The following is a 21,757-nucleotide window of genomic DNA, read 5'->3' as shown; positions in this document are numbered from 1 at the left end:
ATGTTGAACCAGCCTTGCATCCCAGGGATGAAGCCAATTTGATCATGATGGATAAGCTTTTTGATGTGCTATTGGATTTGGCTTGCCAGTATTTTATTGAAGACTTTTGCATCAATGTTTTTCATGGATATTAGCCTGAAACTTTCTTTGTTAGTTGTGTCTCTGCCAGGTTTTGGTATCAGAATGATGTTGGTCTTGTAAAATGAGTTAGGGAGGATTCTTTTTCTATTGTTTGGAAAATTTTCAGAAGAAATGGTAGCAGGTCCTCTTTGTACCTCTGATAGAATTCGGCTGTGAACTTGTCTGGTCCTGGACATTTTTTGGTTAGTATGCTATTAATCTGCCTCAATTTCAGATCTTGTTATTGGTCTATTCAGGGGTTTGACTTCTTTCTGATTAGTCTTGGGAGGGTGTTAAGTGTCCAGGAATTTATCCATTTCTTCTAGATTTCCTGGTTTATTTGCATAGAGGGGTTTATAGTATTCATTGAGGGTAGTTTGTATTTCTGTGGGATCAGTGGTGATATTCCCTTTATCATTTTTTATTGCATCTATTTGAATCTTCTCTCTTTTCTTTTTTATTAGTCTGGCTAGCAGTATATTTTGCTGATCTTTTCAAAAATCCAGCTCTTGGATTCACTGATTTTTTTTGAAAGGTTTTTTGTGTCTCCTTCATTTCTGCTCTGATCTTAGTTATTTCTTGTCTTCTGCTAGCTACTGAATTTGTTTGTTCTTGCTCCTCTAGTTCTTTTAATTGCAGTGTTAGGGTGTCAGTTTTAGATCTTTTCTGTTTTCTCTCATGGTCATTTACTGCTATAAATTTCCCTCTAGAAACTGCTTTAAATGTGTCCCAGAGATTCCGGTATGTTGTGTCTTTGTTCTCATTGGTTGCAAATAACATCTTTATTTCTGCCTTCGTTTCATTTTCCAGTAGTCATTCAGGAGCAAGTTGTTCAGTTTCCATGTGGTTGTGTGGTTTTGAGTGAGTTTCATAATCCTGAGTTCTAATTTGATTGCACTGTGGTCTGAGAGACTGTTGTGATTTCCTTTCTTTTGTGTTTGCTGAGGAGTGTTTTACTTCCAATTATGCAGTCAATTTTAGAATAAGTGTGATGTGGTGCTGAGAAGTATGTATATTCTGTGGATTTCAGGTGGAGAGTGCTGTTAATGTCTATTAAGACCACTTGGTCCCGAGCTGAGTTCAAGTCCTGCGTATCCTTGTTAATTTTCTGTCTCATTGATCTAATATTGACAGTGGAGTGTTAAAGACTCTCACTATTGTTGTGTGGGAATCTAAGTCACTTTGTAGGTCTTTAAGAACTTGCTTTATATAACTGGGTGCTCCTGTATTGTATGCATATATATTTAGAATAGTTAGCTCTTTTTGTTGCATTTATACCTTTACCATTATGTAATGTAAAGTCTCTTTTTTGTATCTTTTTATCTGTGTTGGTTTAAAGTCTGTTTTATCTGAGACAAGGATTGCAACCCCTTGTTTTTTTTTGCTTTCCATTTTCTTGGTAAATCTTCCTTCATCCCTTTATTTTAAGCCTATGTGTCTTTGCACAGGAGATGGGTCTCCTGAATACAGCACACCGATGGGTCTTGACCCTTTAACCAATTTGCTAGTCTGTGTCTTTTAAGTGGAGCATTTAGTCCATTTACAATTAAGGTTAATATTGTTGTGTGTGAATTTGATTCTGCCATTATCATGCTAGCTGGTGGTTTCCCCCGTTAGTTGATGCTTTTTCTTCATAGCATTGATGATGTTTTGCAGTGGCTGGTACTGGTTGTTGCTTTCCATGTTTATTGCTTCCTCCAGGGGCTCTTGTAAGGCAGTCCTGATGGTCACAAAATCTGTCATTAGTTGCTTGTCTGTACTGGATTTTATTTCTCCATTGCTTAAGAAGCTTAGTTTGGCTGGATATGAAATTCTGGGTTGAAAATTTGTTTCTTTAAGGATGTTGAATATTGGCCCCCACTCTCTTCTGGCTTGTAGTGTTTCTGCTGAGAGATCTGCTGTGAGTCTGATGGGCTTCCCTTTGTGGTCTAACATTCTTATATTTCAACAACAATCAAGTCAAGAGCCAAATCATAAACAACCTCTGTATGAGTTCATTTTCATGCTGCTAGTAAAGACAGACCAGAGACTGGGTAATTTACAATAGAAAGAAGTTTATTTGGACTTAAAGTTCCATGTGGCGGGGGAAGCCTCACAATCATGGTGGAAGGCAAGGAGGAGCAAGTCCTGTCTTACATGGATGCCAGCAGGGAAAGAGGGAATTAGAAAGATGTAAAAGCAGAAACCATTGATAAAACCATCAGCTCTTATGAGACTTATTCACTACCACAACAACAGTGTGGGGGAAACTGCCTCCATGGTTCAATTATCTCTTACTGGGTTTCTCTCACAACATGTGGGAATAAATGAGAGTACAATTCAAGATGAGACTTGGGTGGGGACAAACAGCCAAGCAATATCAAATTCCCATTCACAATTGTGATAGAAAGATTATGTGAGAATACAATTAACAAGGGTAGTGAAAGAGTTTTCCTCTACAAGGAGAACTACAAACCACTGCTCAAAAAAAATCAGAACAACACAAACAAATGAAAAAACATTCCATTCTCATGAATAGGAAGGATCAATTTTGAGAAAATGGCCATACTTCCCCAAGCAATTTACAGATTCAATATTATTCCCATTAAATTACCATTGACATTCTTCACAGAAATAGTGAAAATAATTTCTGAAGGCATGTGGAACCCAAAAAAGGCATGAACAAGGCAATCCCCAGGAAAAAGAATAAACCTAGAGATATCATGTTACATGACTTTAAACTTTACTATAAGGCTACAGTGACCAAAACAGCATGGTACTGGTACAAGAACAGACACATAGACCAATGGAACAGAATAGAGAACCCAGAAATAAGATGATATATCTACAACTATCTGATTTTCAACAAACCTGACAAAAGCAATGGAAAAAGGATTCCCCATTCAATAAATGGTTCTGGGATAACTGGCTAGTCATATACAGAAAATCAAACCTGGACCCCTTTTTTACAGTATATATAAAAATTTGTGGATTATTTCTGTATAATCCATACATAATCCATGGATTTAAAGCTTAAACATAAAACCAAAAACTATAAAAACTCTGGAAGAGAACCTAGGCAATACAGTTCTGGACACAGGAATGGGCAAAGATTTCATGAGAAAGATGACAAAAAGAACAAAAATTGACAAATGGGATGTAATTTTTTAAAAAGAGCTTATGCACAGTAAAAGAAACTATCAACAGAGTAAACAGCCTAAAGAATGAGAGAAAATTTTCACAAACCATGTATCCAACAAAGGTCTAATATCCTGCATGTATAAGGAACTTAAACAAATTTATAAGAAAAAAAAAACCATTAAAAAATGGGCAAAGGACATGAACAGACACTTTTCAAAAGAAGACATACATCCAGCCAACAATCATAAAAAAAGCTCAATGTCACTGATCACTAGAGAAATGCAAATCAAAATTACAATGACATACCATCTCACATCGGTCAGAATGGCTATTACTAAAGAGTCAAAAAATAACAGATGCTAATGAGGTTTTACACTTAAGGTTAATATTGTTATGTGTGAGTTTGATCCTGCCATTTTGATACTAGCTGGTTGTTTTGCCCATTTGTTGACATGTTTTCTTCATTGTGTCAATGGTCTTTACCATTTGGTATTGTTTATGCAGAGGCTGATACTGGTTGTTCCTTTCCATGTTTAGTGCTTCCTTCATCTCAACCCTGGTGAATCTGATGATTATGTGCCTTGGGGTTGCTCTTCTTGAGGAATATCTCTGTGGTATTCTCTGTATTTCCTGGATTTGAATGTTGGCCTGTCTTGCTAGGTTGGGGAAGTTCTCCTGGATAATATCCTGAAGAGTGTTTTCCAGCTTGGATTTATTCTCCCCATCACATTCAGGTACACCGACCAAATGTAGATTAGGTCATTTCACATAGTCCCATATTTCTTTTCACCCTTTTTTCTCTAATCTTGCCTTCTCATTTTATTTCACTGAATTGTCTTCAATCTCCACTATCCTTTCTTCCACTTGATTGATTCGGCTATTGAAACTTGTGTACGCTTTGCAAAGTTCTCATGCTGTGTTTTTCAGCTCCATCAAGCCATTTATGTTCTTCTCTAAGCTGGTTATTCTAGTTAGCAATTAGTCTAACCTTTTTTTCAAGGTTCTTAGTTTCTTTGCATTGCATTAGAACATGTTTCTTTAGCTCAGAGAAGTTTACTACCCACCTCCTGAAGCCTGCTTCTGTCAATTTATCAAACTCATTCTCCATCCTGTTTGTTCCCTTGCTGGTGAGGATGTGATCTGGTTTTTGGTGATTTCATTATTTTTGTGCTGGTTTTGTTCCATCTTCATAGATTTATCTACCTTTGGTCTTTAAAGTTTGTGACTTTTGGATGGGGTCTCTGAGGGGATGTCCTTTCTCTTGATGTTGAAGGTATTTCTTTCTGTTTTTTAGTTTTTCTTCTAACAATCAGGCCTCTCTGCTTCAAGACTGCTGGAGATCCACTCCAGACCCTGCTTGCCTGGGGATCACACACAGGGACTGCAGAACAGTAAGGGTTGCTGCCTGTTTCTTCTTCTGGTATCTTCATCCCAGAAGGGTACCCATCAGATGTCAGCCAGAGCTCTCCTTTATGAGGTGCCTCTTTGGAAATATGGGGGTGAGGGAGCCACTTGAGGAGGCAGTTTATCCCTTATCAGAGCTCAAGTGCTGTGCTGGGAGCTCCGTTGTTTTTTTCAGAGCGGCTGGGTCAGAACATTTAAGTCTGCTGCAGCAGAACTCGCAATCACCTCTTTTCCCAAGTCCTCTTTCTCGGGAAGGTGGGGCTTTATTTATAAATCCCTGAAGTGCTGCTGCCTTTTTTCAGAGATGCCCTGCCCAGCAAGAAGGGAGTCTAGTCACAGTCTGCCTAAAAAGGCATTGCATAGCTGCTGCAGGCTCTGCCCAGCTGTTGTGTAAACTTCCTTGAGGTTTTGTTTACACAGGTAAGGTTAGAACTGCCTCAGTAATGGTGGACTGTCTCAATAATGGTAGATTGCTTCAGTAATGGTGTATGCCCTTCCCGCCCATGAAGCACAACTGTCCCAGGTCGAGGTCAAACTGCTACACTGGCTGCAAAACTCTCAAGCAAGTACGTTTTAGACTGCTGGTCTTTGTGAGGGTGACACCACCAAGCCAGATCACCTGGCTCCCTGCCTTCAGCCCCTTTTTTTCAGGGGAATGTGCAGCTCTGTCCCGGGCATGTCGGCCAGTGGGAATCTCCTGGTCTGCGGGCCATAAAGACCACAGGATAAGTACAGTATCTGAATTGGAGTGCCAGTGGTCAGAAAAGCCCCCAATGGCCTCCATTGCGTGTGGGGGGGGTCCCCCACTTTGCTGCACTTCAAGAGCAAGGCAGTGCCCCACCCTGTCTTGGTTCACCCTCCCTCCTTGAGCTACACCCACCGTCCAACCAGTCCTACTGAGATGCATCTGGTACCTCGGTTGGAAATGCAGCAGTCAATTGCCCTTTGCATTGTTCTTGCTGGCAACTGCGCTCTGGAGCTGTTCCTATTTGGCCATCTTGGCGGAGCTCTCTGCTGAGGAAGTTTTAAAGAAAAAGAAACATTTATACACTGTTGTTGGGAGTGTAAATTAATTAAACCATTGTGAAAGACGGTGTGGCCATTCTTCAAAGACCTACAGACAGAAGTGCCATTTGATCCAGAAATCCCATTACTGAGTAAATAAGTAAAAAAATATAAATCATTCTATTATAAAGACACACACAGGCATATATTTTTAGAGCACAATTCACAATAGCAAAGACATGGAATCAACCCAAATATCCATCAATGATAGAGTGGGTAAAGAAAATGTGGTATATATACACCACAAGATACTATGCAACCATATAAAAGAATGAGATCATTTCCTTTGCAGGGACATGGATGGAGTTGGAGGCCATCAACCTTAGCAAACTAATGCAAGAACAGAAAACCAGATAGCACACGTTCCATGTTCTAACTTATAAATGGGAACTAAATGACGAGAACACATGGACACATAGAGGGGAACAACACACACTGGGGCCTATTGGAGGGTGTAGAGTGGGAGGAGGGAGAGGATCAGGAAAAATAACTAACGACTACTAAGCTTTTACCTGTTTGATAAAATAACTGGTAAAACAAACCTCCAGGACACACACATTTATCCATGTAACAAATCTGCACATCCTGCACATGTAACACTAAACTTAAAATAAAATTAAAAAACAAAATTATAGAACAAATAGGGAATTTTGAGCAGGAAATGAGAATATAAAAACAAGATGAGCTGGTATCTATAGTGGAAAAACATTGAAGTGAAACTTTCACTAAATGAACTTGGAAGCATATTAGAAGCTGGAAAAGACATGATTAGTAAACATGAAAATAGAGCAGTAGTAACTCTCCAAACAGAGTCATTCAGATCAACATGTCAGAATAAAAGGAATGAAGCTCAATGACATTGATATGGTTTGGCTGTGTCTCCACCCAAATATCATTGCAAATTGTTATTCTCATAATTCCCATGTGTTGTGGGAGGACCCCATGGGAGATAATTGAATCATGGGGTGGTTCTCCTCTACTGTTCTTATGGTAGTGAATAAGTCTCATGAGATGTGATGGTTTTATAAGAGGAGTTTCCTTGAACAAGTTCTCTCTTGTCTGCCACCATGTTAGTTGTGCCTTTTACCTTCCAACATGATTGTGAGGCCTCAGTAGCCACATGGAACTATTGACCCAAGAAATCTCTTTTTCTTTGTTAATTACCCAGTTTCAGGTATGTCTTTATCTGCAGCATGAAAACAAAGTAACACAGATCCATTGGATAATATCAATATGTGTTTAGCAATGCATATATTAGATATGTATTAAATAAATATATTAGACCAGAAAAATGAAAATAGAGATGTTAGAGAAGAAAAATATTTGTAGAAGTTGTTCTCAAATGTTTTCTAACTCTGATATAGATCTCATATATCTATGTATCTCAATAACCCCTAAACCAAATAAACACAGTTAATCAGAAAATAGTACTCATTTCTAATAATAAATGATATTTTAAAAATCTTAACAGCAGTGAGGAACAAAAAAATACTACTTATAAGAGATTAACAAAAATAACTGCAGATTTCTTGTAAAATAATTTTTCTTGTAAAATAATATTATTTGACTATTGAAACAAAGGAAATACACCACTATACAGGCTTGCTTATTGTGCAAAATTGAAGACCATGAAGCATNAAAAAAAAAAAAAAAAAAAAAAAAAACAAGAAAATAATGTTAACTCAAGAGTTTCATAGCTAGACAAAACAAAATTCTTCAAAACTAAAGATGCGAAAAACATATTTTTAGACAAACAAAAGTTATTTCATTTTGTGTAAACCTGCCTTACAAGAAAAAAATAAGTAATTTCCTCAGGTAAAAGCAAACATTAATACTTGGAATCCCTGATCTACACAAAGAAACAAAATGTGCTGAAATGGTAAATGTGACAATTTTTCTCACCTGTCTTAATTTATTTAAACTATAATTGGCAGTGTAAATCCAAGTGAATAACTAGATAGTATAATATTTTAACATATATAAGAGTAAAATATACAGGTATAACAGTACAAATGATGCAAAGGGAAAATAGACACCAACTATTGTTAAGGTACTTATGTTATATGTGAAGTATTAAAATAGTTACTTAGGGGTAACTTGTAAAAAGCTAAAGATACATGCTGTAAACCCAGGACCATCCTTTAAAAAAACAAAACAAAGGCCGGGTGCGGTGGCTCACGCCCGTAATCCCAGCACTTTGGGAGGCCGAGGTGAGTGGATCACAAGGTCAAGAGATCGAGACCATCCTGGTCAACATGGTGAAACCCCGTCTCTACTAAAAATACAAAAAATTAGCTGGGCATGGTGGAGCGTGCCTGTAATCCCAGCTACTCAGGAGGCTGGGGCAGAAGAATTGCCTGAACCCAGGAGGCGGCGATTGCGGTGAGCCGAGATCGCGCCATTGCACTCCAGCCTGGGTAAAAAGGGCGAAACTCCGTCTCAAAAAAAAACAAAACATAACAAAGATAAAGCTACTAGTTCAATAAAATATATAAAAATGGAATACTAAATAGTATTAATCTAAAAAGAAGGAAGCATGAAAATGAGAATTAAAAAAGAACAGATTAAACAAATAAAAAGAATAGCAAGATAGTAAAATTAAAACTAAACGTATCACTAATTAGATAAAATATTAATAGATGTGACACCCTATTTAAATAACAGAACTTGACAGGCTAGATTAAAAAGCAAGATGAAACTATTATGCTGTTTACAGGTGATGCATATTAAACATAAAGTCATTTTAATTTTAAATGCAGTTGAATGTTTGGTGTGTATATTATCCTAGATGCAATAATTATTTGTTAAATTATATAGCCTACTAATTCTTTCCAGAAGCTTCCATTCTAAGATAAACCATAAAGACATGTGGTATATTACAAATTGTATTTACTATATTCGATTGTTATCAAATTTCTGTTTCCTCTTCTATGAAAGCATCATAATATTTAAAATTTTCTATTGATGGTCATTTTTTTGTTCCCCTTGACTCATATTAATGAACATTCCAGCTATGGACATCATAGTATTTTCATGGCTATAGATTGGTTTGGAAAATTGAAAATGCAGAATCATATCATTTTGCTTCTAAATAGAAAGTATGGTATTGAACATGGCTAATACTGAATATTAATGACAGACAAATTATACTAAAAGGATAATCCATAAACCATCTCTTTATACATGAACAGTTTTTTTTCTGTTGTTATGGAAAGAAAAAACTAGTTTGCTGATTTACATTCTGATGCAAGTTTCTTATCAGAAACAACACATTGATTAACACTAAAAACTGTGAAATGAGTGGTTCTTGGTGTTTCATCACAGTACTCTTTTTAAGTAAAGATTGTCTTCCAGTGATTCTATCATTTCAGTGTTCTTGTGATATTTGAGTGAAGATATGTAAAGATAAGGGGCAGTGTGACCTGTGTGGTTAGATGAATGGTTTGAAATTCTTGAAGGTTTGATAACTTTAAAATATTTGTCTGAGACGTCTTTTCTTTCCCTTGGAAGCAATATAAGGCGATGCTCAGCTGAGTTTCATGAAGTCCATGTAATATAAATTACATATACAGCTTAAGTGTTATCAGAAGTATTATACATAACCCAAATACTGAGGCTTGCACAGGTTACAAAAAATAATTTTTAAGAATCAGTGGCATTTTGCATGAGTATATCATAAAATATACCATTTGTTGAGGACATGCATAAACCAGGATCTCTATTAGTGCTTTACATAATCATCATTTTGAGTTTTGCAAATGTCTCATAAAATAGAATGGTAAACCTAGTAAACTTAAAGCGGTTAAGAGACTTGCGTAAGAAAGCACAAGTTTGACATAGACCATCAGCACCTATTATCCCAACCATGTTATCTGTCTAAAGAATGAATAGAATTTTGCCAGACAAAGGTACAATAAAATAAGTTTCTTAACAATGTCAAGTTGTAACGCAATGAATGGTCTTTGAATGTTTCAGGTTGGAAATGAGGCAAGATAACAGACTGTGAGGATGCTTAAGAGAAGAGAATGAGAGATGGGAAGGAAAGGATGTTCAATGTCAAATTTCAAAAGGGTTTGTACAATGAGAGTTGAGTTCTGATTTTATACTTTAAAGATAATTTTAGAACTTTTAGTAATTGTTTTCCTTTAATAGGTATAGGCTGATAAGTAATGCATATCAATCTTGAGAATAAATCTATTTGTAGAAAAACTGGTTGGAGAAACAGCAGTTAAGAATCAACTGAGATAAAATAGACTTTAAACAAACAAAGATTTTTTTAAAAAACACAAAGAAGAGCATTACATAATGGTAGAGGAATCAATGCAACAAGAAGAGATAACTATCCTAAATATATATGCACAGAATACAGGAGCACCCAGATACATAAAGGAACTTCTTAGAGACACAGAATGAGACTTAGCCTCCCACACAATAATAGTGGAAGACTTTTTAACATCCACTGTCAATATTAGACAGATCAACGAGACAGAAAATTGATAAGGATATTTAGGACTTGAACTCAGCTCTGGACCAAGTGGACCTAATAGACATTTACAGAACTCTCCACCCCAAATCTATAGAATACATTACTCTCAGTGCCACATAGCACTTATTCTAAAATTGACCACATAACTGAAAGTAAAATACTCAGTAAGATTGAAAGAACATAAATCATAATAGTCTCTCAGAAAACAGTATTATCGAATTAGAACTCAAGATTAAGAAACTCACTAAAAATCTCACACCTACATGGAAATTGAACAACCCATTCCTGAATGATTACTGGGTAAATAATGAAATTAAGAAAGAAATAAAGAAGTTCTTTGAAACCAAGGAGAACAAAGAGACAACATACCAGAATCTGTGGAACACAGTTAAAGCAGGGGAAATTTATTTATAACACTAAATGCCCGCATCAGAACACTGGAAAAATCTGAAATAAACACATTAACATCACAATTAAAAGAAATAGAGAAGCAAGAGTGAACAAATTCAAAAGCTAGCAGAAGACAAGAAATAACAAAGATCAGAGCAGAATTAAAGAAGACAGAGACACAAAAAACCCTTCAGAAAAATCAATGAATCCAGGAGATAGTTTTTTTAAAAGATCAACAAAATTGACAGACCACTAGCTAGACTAGTAAAAAAGAAAAGAGAGAAGACTCAAATAGACACAATAAAAAATGTTAAAGAGGATATCATCACTGATCCCACAGAAATACAAATTACCATCAGAGAATCCTATAAACATCTCTACATAAATAAAGTAGAAAATCTAGAAAAAATGGATAAATTCCTGGAAACATACACTCTCCCAAGACTGAATCAGGTAGAAGTTGAATCCTTGAAGAGACGGATAACAACTTCTGAAACTGAGGCAGTAATTAATAGCCTACCAACCAAAAAGAAAAAAAGCCCAGGACGAGATGGATTCACAGCCAAATTCCACCAGAGGTACAATGAGGAGCTGGTACCATTCTTTCTGAAATTATTCCAAACAATAGAAAAAGAGGGACTCCTACCTAACCCATTTTATGAGACCAGCATCATCCTGATATCAAAACCTGGCAGAGGCACAAGAAAAGAAAATTTCAGGCCAATATCCCTGGTGAACATCAGTGTGAAAATCCTCAATAAAAGACTGACAATCCAAATTCAGCAGCACATCAAAAAGCTCATACACCACAATGAAGTCTGCTTCATCTTTGGGATCTAAGGCTGGTTCAACATATGCAAATAAATAAACTTAATCCATCACACAAACAGAACCAATGATAAAAACCACATGATTATCTCAATAGATGCAGAAAAGGCCTTTGAAAAAATTCAACATCCTTTCATGCTAAAAACTCTCAAATAAACTAGGTATTCCTGGAACATATCTCAAAATTATAAGAGTTATTTATGACAAACTCATAGCCCGTATCATAGCGAATGGGGAAAAAAAGGTGGAAGCATTTCCTTTAAATGTCAGTGCAAGACAAGGATGCCCTGTCTTACCACTCCTATTCCTCTCACCCCTCCTATTCATCATTGTATTGAAAATTCTGGCAAGGGCAATCAGGCAAGAAAAAGAAATAAAGCATATTTAAATAAAAAGAGAAAAAGCCAAATTGTTTCTGTTAGTAGCTGACATGCTTGCATACTTAGAAAAATCTACCATTTCAACCCAAAAACCCTTTCAGGTGATAAGCAACTTCGGCAATGTCTCAGGATACAAAAAACAATATGCAAAAATCACAAGCATTCCTATACACCAATTATAGACAAACAGAGGCCAAATCATGAGAGAATTCACATTCACAATTGCTACAAAGGGGATAAAATACCTAGGAATACAGCTTACAAGGGATGTGAAGGATCTCTTCAAGGAGAACTACAAACCACTGCTCAAGGAAATAAGAGAGGACACAAACAGATGGAAAAACATTCCTTGCTCATGGATAAGAAGAATCAATATCGTAAAAATGGCCATACTGCCCAATGTAATTTATAGATTCAATGCCATTCCCATCAAGCTACCATTGACTTTCTTCACAGAATTTGAAAAACCTACTTTAAATTTCATATGGAACCTAAAAGAGCTTGTATGGCCAAGACAATCCTAAGCAAAAAGAACAATGCTGGAGGCATCATGCAACCTGACTTCAAACTATACTACAAGGCCACAGTAACCAAAACAACATAGTACTGGTACCAAAACAGATATATAGACCAATGGAACAGAACAGAGCTCTCAGAAATAACACCACACGTCTACAACCATCTGGTCTTCGACAAACTTGATACTAAGAAGCAGTGGGGAAAGTATTCCCTATTTAATAAATGGTGCTGGGGAAACTGGCTGGCCATGTGCAGAAAACAGAAACTGGACCCCTTCTATACACCTTATACAAAAATTAACTCAAGATGGATTAAATACTGAAATGTAAAACCCAAAACCATAAAAACCTTATAAGAAAACCTAGGCAATACCATTCAAGACATAGGCATGGGCAAAGACTTCATGACTAAAACACCAAAAGCAATGGCAACAAAAGCCAAAATTGACAAATGGAATCTAATTAAACTAAAGTGCTTCTGCACAGCAAAAGAAACTATCATCAGAGTGAACAGGCAACCTGCAGAATGGGAGAACATTTTTGCTATCTACCTGTCTGACAAAGGTCTAATATATAGAATGTATAAGGAACTTAAACAAATTTAGAAGAAAAAAACAAATAACCCCATCAAAAAACAGGCAATGAATATGAACAGACACTTCTCAAAAGAAGACATTTATGCAGCCAACAAACATATGAAAAAAAATTTATTATCACTGGTCAGTAGAGAAATGCAAATCAAAACCACAATGAGATAACATTTCACACCAGTTAGAATGATGATTATTAGAAAGTCAGGACAGAACAGATGCTGGTGAGGCTGTGGAGAAATAGGAACACTTTTACACAATTAGCTCAACCATTGTGGAAGACAGTGTGGCGATTCCTCAAGGATCTTGAACCAGAAATACCATGTGACTCAGCAATCCCATTACTGGGTACATACCCAAAAGATTATAAATCATTCTATTATAAAGACACATGCACACGTATGTTTATTTCAGCACTACTTACAATAGCAAAGATTTGGAACCAACCCAAATACCCATCAATGATAGACTAGATAAAGAAAATGTGGCACCATGGAATATTATGCAACCATAAAAAAGAATAAGTTCATGTCCTTTGCAAGGATGTGGATGAAGCTGGAAACCATCATTCTTAGCAAACTAACACAGGTACAGAAAACCAAACACCACATGTTCTTATTCATAAGTTGGTGTTGAACAATGAGAACACATGGACACAGGGAGTGGAACATCACTCCCTGGGGCCTGTGGTGGGGGTGGTGGGGGGTGATAGTTGGCAAGGAGAGGGAGGAGATTTGGAGCTGTAATACCTAATGCATGCTGGTTTTGAAACCTAGATGATGGCCAGGCATGATGGCTCAGGCCTGTAATCCCAACACTTTGGGAGGCCGATGTGGGTGGATTACCTGCAGTTGGAAGTTGAAGAGCAGCCTGACCAACATGGAGAAACTCTGTCTTTACTAAAAATACAAAATTTGCTGGGCATGGTGGCACATGTCTGTAATCCCAGCTACTTGGAGGCTGAGGCAGGAGAATCACTTGAACCCAGGAGACAGAGGTTGCAGTGAGTGGAGATCACGCCATTGCATTCCAGCCTGGGCAACAAGAACAAAATTCTTTCTCAAAAAAAAAAAAAAAAACCCAAAAACTAGATGATGGGTCGAGGGGTGCAGCAAACCACCATGGCACATTTATACATGTATACCTATGTAACAAATCTGCATTTTCTGCACATATATCCTATAACCTGAAGTAAAAAAAAAAAAAAAGAATTGAAATTGTAATAATTAATGAGTCAAAGATATAATTCACATATTTGAATGTGATAAATATGAGATAGTTCAAACATTAAATAAGAGGTTAGAAAAGAAGATAGGTCTGATTTGATGACAGGTAATTATAAGCTATTTTGTATGAATTACTTAATCTCTGTAAAACTTGGTAACATGGTTTGCAAATTGAAAATAATGATAATAATAATAGTACCTATCTCAAAAGATAATTGTAGATATTTAAGGAGTCATAAATTGATTTTGCACACCTGGAACCACATCTGACAGACAGTAGATGATGAATATGAAGACTCATTGGGCATTAATATTAATGCCTAATTACTGCCAAAATGTGGCAAGAATGTGATTATCTTCTGTATTCCTACTGTAGATACTCTCTTAATGGAGAGTACTAAATTGTTTATCTTTTTTCCTATTTACATGGAGTCAACTCATCTGAATTTCTTCTTAAAATTAGTCTGGTATGCATATCACTAGTCTGGCAGCTAGACCATTTTTTAACTTTTGTGTGAGGAAACATGGGAGAATGAATAAAACACCCTTATTTAATTAAGGTTCCTGTTCAACTCAACACAGAATATTTACCTATCTAAAAATGATTACCTCTTCCAGGAGCATACAGCCTGTAAGAAGAGAAAGGGCAATTCAACTAATGCCTGGTCTGTGTGACTTTCTGAGTGTGGAACATTCTAAAGAAAGGCTTAGAGACTGGAGAGGTAGCCCTGAGGTAAATGATTCAGTTAACACCAGTAACCTATAGGAAGCTAGTTAGGACAAACTATTTTGTCGGGAATCTTAAAAATAATGTCCAAATACTATGCAGCAAAATAGAAAATTTATGTTTTACTTTATTGCAAGGAGTTGTTCACTATTACTATGAAGTGCAAGAACTAGTTCACAGCTAATTAGGTGCCAAGGCAGCAGGAAAAGATCAAACATGGGATACAGAGAAAAGAAAAAGGAAAAGTACATATTTCTGAACTCATCAATCCAATGGGACTTGAAACCAATACAATTAAAATCCTGTAAGATGCATTAAAATAAGATAGAAAATCATTATTTCACAAACATATGGGTCGTTAGATGCATAAAAGAACATAATGAAATATATAGAAAATGAGGGAAAAGCGAATAGAACAAGCATATCATAGCAACAACAGAAGTTTATATTCAGATTCGCTAGGGATTAAATTTAATTTCTTGTCTTATTGGGCCCTGATGTCAAAGTTCTCCCTATTTTTAGACATAATTATATCCCACAGCACATCAAATATTCTTAATAGTGAAAAATCCCACCTCATTAAATCACAATCTCTCCATATCTACATTTTAATGGTAAAAATAAAATTGCTATTATTGATACAATCTTTAATTTCGATGATGAATATATTTTATTCAGAAACTTTATTGGCTCTAAGTTAATTATTGAATTTCTCCACATATTGAAGTAAAATTGTTATTAGAGACAAAGAGAGAGTCTTATAATGATAAGAAGGTTAATCCATCAAGAAGATACAACAATTATAAATATATATGCACCTAGCTATAGGGTTTCAAAATATGCAAGAGACTTGCTTAGAACTAAAGTGCTACTTGGGACCCAAAAATTAATTTATTCTATCCCCTCATAGTCTTATCCATTCAAAAACATATATGGAATACTTAATGTGTAGCAGGTGATTGTGCTAGGTGGTTCGGATTGCATAAAGAAGTTACTCTACCTGTTCTATGCTATTAATGTCCTAAAAAGCCTATATAAAATAAAAATATTGGTGTAATATGAGAGAATGTGTTGTCACAGAATTCTATGTGGATTTGAAATAGACATAGAACATCAGCTTTAGGGATCTGAAAAGCCTTTATTAATATTTGAGGAGGGGCTTGAAAAACGGACAGACTGTGTAAAGGTAGCATATTAGTCGGGTTCTCTAGAGAAAGAGAACCAATAGGAAATTTTGTGTGTGTGTGTGTGCCCGCGCGCACACGTGCCCATGTGCAAATGTGCAATGTCAGAAACACATAGGTGTTTCTTATTACCTGGACTTTCATGTTTATTTTAAAAAACACTATATATTCTATGTGCACTTTCTCTATAAATACACACACACACACACACACACACAAGACACACATAGAGACAAATTTATTTTAAGGAATTAACTCACATGATTGATTATAGAAACTGACAAGTCCAAAATCTACAAGTAAGGTCAGCAAGCTGGAGATCCAGCTCAAGCCCAAAGGCAGCCTACTAGCAAAATTCACTTTTCCTTGGGGGAGGTCAATCTTTTCTCATTTAAAGCCTTCAATTGAGGGCCACCCATATTATGGATTATAATCCAGTTTATTCAAAATACACTGATTTCAGTGTTAATCTCATCTTGAAAAATATCTTCACAGCAACATCTAGACAAATTTTTGACCCTATATTGGGGTACTGTGACCTACATAATTTGAAACATAAAAGTTAACCATAATAAGTAGAGGTAGAAGAAGAGCATTTTAGGTAGAGAGAGAGTGATTTAAAAAAATGAAAGTGACAATGCGGAAAGTTTGTTGTGGGATAAGAAACAAAGTATGTTTCACAATATTATGGTATATCCTGCTATTAATCAGATAAACTATTCCAAACCATGATTCTTTTACTTCTGGGTGTTTGATTTTTGAGAGAGAATACAAAACAAAAGGAACTCCCTCACCAACAAAACCCTTTTTTTTTCAGTCTCCATTTTCCAGGGTCCAATGGAATGCCAATACCTGCTCCATTAGTGTGGCATGAGAATTAAAGGCACTGACATATGGAAAACTTCCAGCACACAACTGGGCAAGGAGGCAGTGCTCAAGAGCTGAGAGGCAGCATAGCAGAGCATTGCCATTATACACCCAGACTCTGGAAAATGACAGAGCTCTAATCCTGGATCTACCACTGAGTAACCTTGTATAAATTGCCTAATCTCTCTGCTCCTATTTCCTCCTCTGAAAATAACTATATATATATATATATATATATATATATTTTTTTTTTTTTTTTTTTTTTTTTTTTTAAATCTCAGAACACAGCCAGTACACAGTATATGCCACATAAGTGTTAACTATTAGTTTGGGTAGGATGTCAGGATAATTTATTAGGCTAGTTCATGATGTTTTAAGTCATCATTATTAATCTTTCATTTATCTTGCTCTTGGAACTAAAAGGAGACCAAAAAATGACAAGATGGATAATCCTTTTGTATTACGAATTCGGCACTCACTGACTCCAAGGAAGTATCAGTGGCTTCCATATGATAGTATCTAAAACAAGAGTTGTCAGAAAACCAGAGGCCATTCTTTATCCAGGCCACTGTTTGGGAGCCAATCCTACTTAAAAAGATTTAGGTGCACCTGCCATGGAGACAAAAGATGAAAGGAGGCTGGAAGAATGTGGCTTCAACCCCACTCAGTTGGGGAGGGTATTTGGGGGTTTTCTATAAGCTGGGGGATCTCAGAGATTATTTTTGCATGCATCAGATGAATAACTTGCCATAATCTTCCTTGAGACCATTAGTAGAAGTCTTTGTTTTAAATCTGTTCAGTGGAAAGAAAAGCAGAGTGAACATATCTGAAGCTTCCAAGAGCAGTCATGCCATATTCAGTTTATAGGACCAGTATTTCATAGCAGCATTATGTAACTGAAGAACTAATGGGGATGATGGAAAACATCAGGAGCTAATTAATAAAGGCCTGTTTTATTTGCTAGGTATCATTTAAGCCCTCAGGACCCTTTCTAACCATTTCTATCTAAGGACGATACTGATGGTCCATGGGAAACACGTTGAATAGCATTTCCAGTCTCACATGGCTATTAAGACAATCTCAGCTGTATGCATTAGCTCATACCTGTAATCCCAGCACTTTGGGAGGCCAAGGCAGGTGGATCATGAACTCCTGAGGTCTGGAGTTCAAGACCAGCCTGGCCAACATGGCTAAACCTTGTCTCTACTAAAAATACAAAAATTAGCCAGGCATGGTGGTGCACACCTGAGGCAAGAGAATCACCAAGATTGTGCCACTGCATTCCAGTCTGGGTGACAGGGTCAGGTTCCATCTCAAAAAAAGAAAAAAAAAGAAAGAAAGAAAAGAAAAAGAAAACAAAAGACAATCTCTTGATATCCAGCTATTTTGCTCTTTATGGCTCTAAGTTTTTTTTTTTTTTTTTTTTAATTATATTTTAAGTTTGGGGATACATGTGCAGAACATGCAGGTTTGTTACATAGGTATACACATGCCATGGTGGTGTGCTGCACCCATCAACCTGTCATCTACATTATTTATTTCTCCTAATACTATCCTTCCCCTGGCTCCCCACCCTCTGACAGGCCCCGGTGTGTGATGTTCCCCTCCCTGTGTCCATAAGTTTTCATTGTTCAACTCCCACTTATGAGGGAGAGCACACTGTGTTTGGTTTTCTGTTCTGGTGTTAGTTTGCTAAGAATTATGGCTTCCAGCTTCATCGATCTTCCTGCAAAGAACATGAATTCATCCTTTTTTATGGCTGCATAGTATTCCATGGTGTATATGTGCCACATTTTCTTTATCCAGTCTATCATTGATGGGCATTTGGGTTGGTTCCAAGTCTTTGCTATTGTGAATAATGCTGCAATAAATATATGTGTGTATGTGCCTTTACAGTAGAATGATTTATAATCCTTTGGGTATATACCCAGCAATGGAATTGCTGAGTCAAATGGTATTTCTGGTTCCAGATCCTTCAGGAATCATCACACTGTCTTCCATAATGATTAATTTACACTCCCACCAACAATGTAAAAGCATTCCTCTTTCTCCACATCCTCTCCAGTATCTGTTGTTTTCTGATTTTTGGGTAATCGCCACTCTAACTGGTGTGAGGTGGTATCTCATTGTGGTTTTGATTTGCATTTCTTTAATGATCAGTGATATTAATTAGCTTTTTTTCGTATGTTTGTTGGATGCATAAATGTCTTCTCCTCACTCTTTGGAAAGAATGCAAGCGTTTTCTCATTAGCTGAATTTTTCTGTTTACTTTAAAGAATGTTCTATAGACATTTATTCCATGTGCACTACTATATATTATTCACTCATGTATTATACATTCAAATATTATTAATATCCAACTATGTACCAGTCACTACTTTAAGAACTGGGAAAACAGTAATAGCAAGGGAAAGAAGTGATGTCATCTGATTTATGCAATAAAAAGATAAGGTTTCAACGTGCTCCCAGTCAGCCACACATTCACCAAGGTAAACAACCAACACTGTATTTTACAGTATACTGTATACATTAAATTACATGAGTTTACTTAACACTTTACTATAAAATAGGCTTTATGTTAGATAATTTTGCCCAATTGTAGGCTAATGAAAGTGTTCTCAGCACGTTTAAGGTAGACCAGGTTAAGCCATGAAGTTTGGTAGGTTGTATATTAAAAGCATCTTTGACTTTGATATTTTCTACTTACAGTGGGTTTAACAGGACGCAACCTTTTAGTAAGTGCAGGGCCCTCTCTATTAAATACATAAATTTGCAGGTCAAAGAGAGATTAACGCTGGGGCTATAGATGACATTTATTTATTGGATAATCATACTAATAACCTGTATATTTTTCACATCTTTGGGATCAAAGTAATTTGGTAGACATCGATGAAGAACACCAAAGCAAACAAGATCCGTTCTTGACTCAGGAAAGGACTCATGCTCACATTTATTAAAGTAAAAATAAAATGAGTATATGTGTGAATGTGTAAGTTTCTACTTCCATTAAGTGTAATGTAGTATGACGTTTGCTATTTAGCAATGATTTATTTAAACTGAAATAAGAAGGTCTTCGTAAAATCTGACATGATAGAACATTTTAACACATTAGAAATTTGAAGTTTTCCAGTTATATGCCTATTCTCTGGAGCTACAAACAGGTATTACTGTGCAAAGGGTCTCAGTCATGACTGCATAAATCACATTGAGACTAAAAATAAATAACAATGCTCAGATTCTATACCCCTGTACCCACAGATCTAGAATACAAATTAAATCATCTATTTTTAAAGCCCCCACCATTCTCATTATATTTTTAAAGCCCCCCATTTCTCATTATATTTAGGACTGAAAAATACTGGCTTAAGGAAAAAGGAAATTATGTTTTAAAAAGCAGTTTAGATAACTGGGGTTGGAAGTTGAAAATTGAAAAAAGTGCCTGCAGCAGTGTTCTAATTTTACCTGAGATCTAATGCATTCTCCAAATGAAGAATTTCCCAACTTTGAAACAGTCTAAGGTTTTGCCCTTCTCAAAAATTTAAGGTGCTTGTTCCAGCTCCTCTTCCAGTGAGAGAAGAAGAGGAAGGCAATGTAACATATGGAATTAGCACATTATATTTTAATGGGTTGTTTTCAAAGAAGAAAAGCAAGAAAAGAATCATACATGCGCCTCGAGGCAAGTTTGTTTGGCTAGTCACTGTTGTTGCCTTCTTTTTAACAACAGTCTGAATCTCTATCTAATCTGAGAGAGAGGAGCTGTACTGGGACTGTCAATCTCCTAAAAGCTAACAACGGAGAGTGGCAATGTCAGTGTGGCAATAACATCACTATAAACAGTGTCAGCGACAGGGATGAATGTCACTGTGGATATGATGAGGGTGACAGTGATGGCAATGGAAAAGCTATACAAAAGTGACATAGATTTGTCACTCATTGTCATGGTGAGGCCATGACTTCAGTGGCATTTCTAACACAAGGAAGAATCTCCTGAGCGCTGGATTTGCTGAGGAAGCTACTTGGACTTTTCTTGGTGATACAAGAAGACATTAACATTTTCTCTCCTAAATCTGAAGGATAACAGGATCATTAATATATAATCTTTTAATTTTTATTAATTCTGGGGGATACAGAATAGTTGTAAACACTTACGGGGTACATGAGATGATTTAACACAAGTATGCAATGGGTAATAGTCACATTATGGAGAATGGAGTATCCATCCCCTTAAGCATTTATCATTTGTGTTATAAACAATCCAATTATACTCTTTTAGTTATTTTAAAATGTACAAACATGTCATTATTGACTGTAGTCACCCTGTTGTGCTATCAAATAGTAGTCTTATTTATTCTTTCTAAATACTTATTTTGGTATCCTATAACCATCCCCATCCCCAACCACATACAACACCTGATCTTTTTAATTCATTCTAAACATTAAGTAGGAATCATGCTTTTGGGATCAGATCTGGATTGAGGTTGATTGAAACACAATTTTAATATCACAAAAGGATCCATTTTTCAATCAATATAGTTTGTGTGAGTGTGTGTGTGTATACATATATATATATATATATAAAGATATTTACAAAAATAAAGTTTTAAATGATAAATACAAACAGCATTTTTTATATTTCTACATATATGAAGTTCCCACACATATCAAATAAACACTTACTTGTAAAGAGACACTATTCTATTCCTGTTTATATATGTGCTTGAAAGTTGCACAAAGCAAGCTATTGCAAATATTTTAAAAATAAATAAAATGAGACTAGGTATTAAAGTGCCCTAAAATTTTATTAATTCAGATCATACTAGTTTTATTTCATCAGTGTAATTTGTCTTTTTTA

Source organism: Cebus imitator, unplaced genomic scaffold (assembly GCF_001604975.1).
Source record: "Cebus imitator isolate Cc_AM_T3 unplaced genomic scaffold, Cebus_imitator-1.0 Scaffold182, whole genome shotgun sequence".
NCBI classification, from domain to species: Eukaryota; Metazoa; Chordata; class Mammalia; order Primates; family Cebidae; genus Cebus; species Cebus imitator.
This window is presented reverse-complemented; position numbering follows the sequence as displayed.